This window comes from Fukomys damarensis, unplaced genomic scaffold (genome assembly GCF_012274545.1).
Source record: "Fukomys damarensis isolate Sample0158 unplaced genomic scaffold, DMR_v1.0_HiC HiC_scaffold_19, whole genome shotgun sequence".
In the NCBI taxonomy this organism is placed as follows: Eukaryota; Metazoa; Chordata; class Mammalia; order Rodentia; family Bathyergidae; genus Fukomys; species Fukomys damarensis.
Window position 1 is genome coordinate 68086386 of NW_022900931.1, and position 6894 is coordinate 68093279.

General features: G+C 44.9%; 1 long non-coding RNA gene across 1 annotated transcript in view; it reads right to left on the minus strand.

The window, feature by feature from the left end:
- LOC117286923 overlaps positions 1–311 on the minus strand; it is a 1680-nt gene extending 1369 nt beyond the window's left edge. The window contains exon 1 of the long non-coding RNA XR_004518070.1: positions 30–311. This is a non-coding gene — a long non-coding RNA (uncharacterized LOC117286923). The remainder of the gene's footprint in view (positions 1–29) is intronic.
- Between the last annotated feature and the right edge of the window lie 6583 nt (positions 312–6894).

Genomic DNA, 6894 nt, shown 5'->3' on the forward strand with positions numbered 1-6894 from the left:
AAAAAAAAAAAAAAAAAAAAAAAGTCTACCTTAGAAATTCCAGAGACATTGTCTTTGGCGGGAATGGGTCGACTCCTCTCCGAGGTCACTCTCCTCTTCCAGCTGCCCCGTGTCTGTGCTGGGACCTGATGTGATGTCTCAATGCACGTACAGGCTGAGGGCTGACAAAACTTGGTGGGTTTGCTTGTCTGCCCTGTGCTCTGTCACTCTGCACAGTCGCTCCTGTGGTTCCAGAGGCTTTCTCATCCTGAGAGGCGACATTTCCTCATTGAGAGTCGTGGCCAAAGTTGACGTGAACTTTGGGCCTTGAACCAAAAACTTCCCACAAATGCTAAGTAAAATAAATCAGACACAGAAGGCTAAATGTCACATGGTTTCTCTCATGAGAAACACAAAATATAAAAATAGAAGAGAGGTGACAGGAAACAGGGGGGCAGGCTCTGGGGATGGAAGAGGGTCTGGGGCCGGGGCACACGGAAGGGAGGGAAAATGATTAAGAAGGAGTAGGCACATGTGAGAGGTCCCAAGATGAATGCAATTACAGCACAGCCCTGGGTCGTGGGTAAGTGGTCCAGCGACTGCTCTGCAAGATGAGCAAATCTCTCTAACAAACTTTAACTTGATAAAAGAGCGATGTCTCACAGTACAAGTAGCGTGTGGTGTCACGTCACACGGCCACACCTGAGCTGAGGTTCTTTTCTCCCTACCCCGTCTGGCCATGGGGTTGTGGAGCTCGGCACCCAGCAGCCAGAGGTCTGGGAGGAGGCCCATCTGCAGAGGAGGGAAGAGAAAGACGGGGAGGAATCCCTCACTCCATCGAGATTAGGGAGAAGTGTAGAACGCAGGAGTCGGTGCCAAATCTTACAGAAAAGCACCGCAAACAAGGCTGAAGCGCTGGGAGCCACGAATCTGTGTGGTGATGGTGTAATGTCACACTCTGCAAACTTCCCAAAGGAGGCAGAAGAGCAATGAAGGCCGGGGATTTAGCTCCGTGGTTCCGCCACCTGCCTCTCAAGCGCAAGGGCCCAAGTTTGATTCCCGGTACCAATAAGTAAATACATAAATAAACAAAACAGAGTGGTGATTCCATGAGTGACAGTGACAGTTGTCCTGCACATTAGCCTCCTCGCTCTTGTTTCCCTCACACTAGCCACAAAGGTTTTTAAAGGTAAGGGCAGGTTAATTCGTTTCTTTTTAAATATATTTTGCATTTTCTTTATTATTTTGTATTATAATACAGTGCTGTAGTCATTTTTATATGAATATTTTTGGGTTGTGGAATGAATCATCTGAGTTTCCATTATTTCTTATGGAGAAATTTGCTTTGATATACAAGTGCTTTGGATTACAAGCAAGTTTCTGGACCAAATTATGCTCACCCACCAAAGTGTTGCGGTATTGTGCTTGCTTCTGCAGCACATATACCAAAGTCTTGCGGTATTATGTATTGAGAACATGCACCAGTGAACAGATTTAGAAAACAAAGGATTTCACAAACGTCTGCCTTGTCTCCGTCTAACTTTGGTGGTGTTCAGCCTGACCTGGAGTCTTGATTTTACGAGTTGGTCTCTACAGTCACTTTGCACTGAAGGGTTCAGGTGGATCTAGAGACAGGAACAGCCAAGCAAACAAACTAATGTAGGCAGGGTCTGCAAGGAGTGAATAGCCCAGGAGGAGAGAAGGACCCACAGGGCTCCTTGACGGGAATGGCTGAGAAGGCCGGGTCAGTAGGGTGGAAAGCAGAAGGGAGGAGTCGGTGGGCGATGCCCAAGTACAAGCACCCGAAGGGACCTCGGTGGTGTCGACACACTGGGGAGCAGATGTAGCCACCCTGCCGTCGTAGATCAGATCAGTGTATTGCAAAGAAATGGATGAGTCCCAAGGCCCCAAATTCACTTCCACCGCCACTGTGAGGCAGCGAGGCAGGTGTGGTGTCTTCATTCTCTTGCTGTCCTGAGGCCCAAATTCTGTTGTCCGTTTCAAGGATATTCAAAGATATTTTCCACTGATAGGCAAGGAAAGGATTACATAAAGTATGAATATCCATGACACGCAAAATGCTCCTAAAAGTCAGTAAAGGAAATCAAAGGTCCCAATAGAAAACACTGTTAAAGTTTATGTGCAGGAATTTCGCAGAAGAATAAACACAAATTGTGAGATAGACAGATGATCAGAATCTCTAGAAAATGTGGAAATGTAAATTAAATCATAATGAGAGAACTTTTGGCTATGAGATGGGAATACATTTGAAAAGCTACCCACAATTGGTCAGAAAGACAAAAAAAATGCTTCTCTTGTGCATTATCGCTGCCTGCTAATAAAGCTCATTCCTACCAAGTTGTAGAATTTCCCAGAATTAAAATGCGCTTTGGCTTTGATTTAGCAATTCCATTTTAACAGAAATAAATCTGTCCCTACACAAGGTGCATAAGGTGCATTTTGCCTTCTATAGAGATGAAAGATGAACCACAAAGACCAATAACTTAGGTGAATGGAGCAATAAACAAATAGACATGCCATAAAAAATCAAATTTCATTCACAAGAGCAACGAAAACGTCAAGCTAATGATAATCCAAGGGAATTTGCAAAAACTTTTTTTGAAAAATCCAAGATGTTTGTAAGGGGTAAAAGGCCACCAATTACAGACCTGCTAGTCTTGGCAAAACGGTTGACAACAGCTTGAAGTCCACCAATATGGAAATGGGTCCTTAATTTTTCAACAACCACATGGATACTCTGAAGTCTTAAATCAGAGGACTATTTCTGTGTGTGGTCACTACTTATCTGACAGAAATATCTGTCTCTAAGTCATGTTTGAAACAAAAGCCAATGTTAAAAGCACTGAGGTCACGGGGGGGCCTGGCTGGTCCCTGCTGTCAGAGCCCGGTCCTTGGGGCTCAGAGACACCACAGGACAGATAGACACATCCTGGCGGGCTTCAGCACCAGATGTTAAGTAAGCAGAGAGGAGTCGGCCCGAATTTGGAGTTCTGGATGGGACCTTCTGGAGAGTCTCAGTCACGTTAGTGGATGGGGTTAGAGGGGCCAGTGGGATGGGCTGGGCTTAGCTGGGCGAGGCAAAGGAGTGCATACGACTGGGGGAGTAAGGAGAGCCAAGTACCTGCCTGTAGCAACAGATGATGCTCTGGTGTGGGTATGCCATGTCCTGGTGGAGTAGGCACCATTCTCTGGGCTCAGGGGGCTGGGAAGAGCCGCGCCAGGCACTTGGGCAGTGAGGCTGAGGGTGGGCAGATGGGACAGACCCACGAAGCACAGTATTGCTGTTCCCTGGTCACCCGGGAGGGTACCCAGCAGGCGTATTGACTTCTTTCCTGCCTTCTCCTTCTTCGTTCTCAAACAGTTTAATAACAAATAAACTAAAGAAGGCATCACACTTGGCAGATAAAAAAAATGACTTTTTGTCCCTGCATCTGTGCAATTAAATTTAGACTTGGAACAAAAGGAAAAACATAAAAAAGGAAGGCAAGTTCTCTGAAACACCAACGTGCTCCAAATTTGTAATGATTTTTTTCCTTTTTAATCCACTACATAAACTATGTGATTGGAAAAAGTGGCAAAAGCTGTTCTTACATTTTCTTTTAAACCATTAAAGTAAAATCCATAATTTTCTCCACAGTACAATACAAGGTCACATAAAAAGGACATTTTCTTTTGCAAATCAAAACAGGAAAGAAAGGAAAGCTCAGACAGAGCCAAGGAAAAACATTTCTACAGCTGAATCTCAACTGAGCTGACTCCAGTTGCTGCAGAACAGACCATGTTTGGTCACAGTGGCCATTTTTTTCCTCTTCACATTGTGAAAGCATTTTATATTGTTTTCTACTAGAAAAGGCAAAAACCCATACAACACCCCTAATGTTAAACACAGCGTTTTATCAATAAAAAGCTCAGCAGGTTTGAATGTACTTCCTTTTTTAAAAATTATTCACAAAAAGCAGCAGGAAATTAGAAAGGCAGCTGCCACTCCAGGGTCTTAAATTTGTCAAAACCCCCACCGAACAATTAAAACAACCAGAGAAAAGGAAAAGGAAATAGCAAACATTTGGTTCTAACCGCTGGGTTTTCCCAGCACTCCCCTTGGCACTAAAAGCGAAATAGATGGACAAACCCAGTTTCTCCCGCCAGGCCTCACAGGCAGTTCTGGCCTGGGCCTGGCTTCCCTGCCCTCTCCCGGGACACTGGGGCCTTGGGCTGCGGGCACTGCTTGTCCCTCCCCAACAGCTACAGCAGCACTGACCCCAGCCCTCAGCGCCCGACACCCCGACACCCTGTGCTCAAGCTCGGCCTGCCTCTCCCGGCCGGTCCTGCCCGCCCCAGCCGCTGGCTCCTCTCCCCTCCTCTCAGCTCCTGGCCTCCACCTGACAGCTCTGAGGGAGAGAGCTGCCACTTCACAATAAAACAGGATAATCTCGGAAAACAGCAACCAACCCCACACAGCCTCTTTGAAACCCTTTTAAATTGGTTAATTTCTGCACAAACTGGAAAACAGAGGAGAGGGTGAAGTACATGAAGGTGTGAAGAAACAGCAGGCAACAGACAAAACTTGTTTTTCCTAAGCATAATCTTAGTGGGGAAGAAAAATATTCAGAATAAAAACACAGAAACAAGAACAAAGCATCACATGTGGGGGTGAGCCCCAGGGGCTGAGGGACGGCAGGGGCGTCTCTGAGCCCAGCAGGGTCACCCCATGGAAAAGGGATGGCTGGGGCCCAGTTGTCAGAGGGCAGAGGCTCAGGCATGTTCTGCTCTGGAGAATCGAGGATGGGTGGCGACCCCGGGGAGGCCTTCAGACTCCAGCTCAGAGCTGAGAGCCAGCAAGCGCTCAGAGTGCACTGAGGCAAGGAAAGCGGACAGCGGACAGGTGGCAAAGCAAAAAGTGAAATCAGTCAAGGAGAGGCCATGATCTAACCGTGGCGACCCAGCGGTGGCCAGGTAGAGAATGCCAGGGTGCTGTGCTGGGAGACTTTCTCAAAGCCATTTTCTCTGCAGTTTCTTGTACTGTGAAGGAGGCTTCTGTGCTGAGGATATTCCTGTTTCTTTCCGCAAATTTGTGTTTGTTAAATCTTCCTGTGATTGGGGAGATATCAATTCATGACTACAGTAGTGAAATCTAGGTGCCAGTGTGATTTAGGAAGAGATACAAGACAGGGCCCACTGATACTGTGTGGAAATCATAAGTGTGTGTGTGTGTGTGTGTGTGTGTGTGTGTGTGTGTATGTGTGTGTTTCAGGGTTTCTCCCCCTTGAATGTGTATTTTTTGGTACTGGGGATCGAACTTGAGTCCTTGCGTTTGCAAGGCAGGCGACAGCATCACTGAACTAAATCCCTGGCTCAGTGTGGTATATTTAAATTGAATGGAAGTTTGTATGTAGCTCAGGGTAGGGTGTAGTTAGTGTGTCCATACATGATTGTCTGAGTGGGATTTTTGTGTTGACTGAGTAGTTTTATGTAAAGTGGACTTGGTATGTCTCCGCGTGATGACATGTAACTTGAATGTGTGTGATTTTTTTGGTCAGATTTATGGGGTGGGGGATTTGGCGCAGTTCTGTGCTGTGTGGTGCCCACCTCAGGAAATGAATGGTGTACTGTGCTTGCGTTGGGATGGAAGGTCACTGGTATGAGAAGAGAGCATGTGGGGCTGTGTGTTCCTTTGAAGGTTTATGTCTGATAAAGCTATCATTGTCCCGTGTGTACCAAGATCTTCCCAAGTGGAATTCTCAGGGAAAGAAGATTCTGAGTTGAGGCCTAGGGTGGGATCATGACCCCAAGGTGGTAATCGTAAGTGTGACTGTGTGCATGCATGCACAAACATATCTGCACACAAGGCTTCTCTGCATTTCCCTGGAGAGGTCCCCAGCTTTCACTAATGTTCCAAGAGCATCTATGGCCCCATCTTTTTGAGCTACCTGGTGAAGAGATCAGAGTGAGGCTGTCGACCCGCCAGTCGCGTGTGTGAAAGAACAAGCTGATTTCTGCTTCTGAAAGCATAGCTTGGCCAGTTTGACGCCTGCCCTGGGGTTATCACGAGAGACTCTGTGAAGTGCCCATGCAGTCAGCCTAGCTCTGAAGTCTGAGAATTCTTCGGCAATGCCAAAGTGACTGTTCCTGAGATGCTGATTTTTTATGAGAAAGAGAAGCAAAACACTACCTGAGAAAACTCACATCGCAAAAACGCAGGAATAACTAAAGACAATGTGACCTTAGAAGAAAATTACATAACTTTATTGACTGATAAAAAGTTTGAATATAGGGAAGGACAATATTATATTCTAGATGCTAAGGTCAAAATTAAAAATGTTAATCCTAATTCATGCATAAATTCTTTGCAACAATCAAAAGGCTGTTTTTAATTAATAAACATACATTTTCATTTGGAAGAAAAAATACATATAGTTTTCACATAAATAGGTATACATACACATACACACACTTTTTAAGGCAAAATAACAAGAATATAGATGTACAACAAAATAGGGTGATAAGCCAGAGATACAAAGTAGATGGCCCAGATATAAGTCCCGTACAATATAATATGGCTACAACCCTTTTATTAGTTGTTGATGTTGGACCAACAGGGACAACGGGATGGGGTGATTTTGATCCCTTTATTTCTATAACACACCCAAGTAAATTCAGAAATAGTTACAGCATATTAAAAATAATGAAAAATCCACAGCAAAGAACTCTAATAATTCAAAGAAAATGCTAGACAAGCTAAAAAAACACTTGCAGACAAAGACAGTGGGTGAATGTTGCTCAAATCAACAGGCTATTAAAGACACATAAGACAGAGAGAGAAAATATAATTGCTTAAGTTTATCAGAAAATATTAAAAATCAAGTAACACAACTAAAATGAAATGTCTTTTCCCCT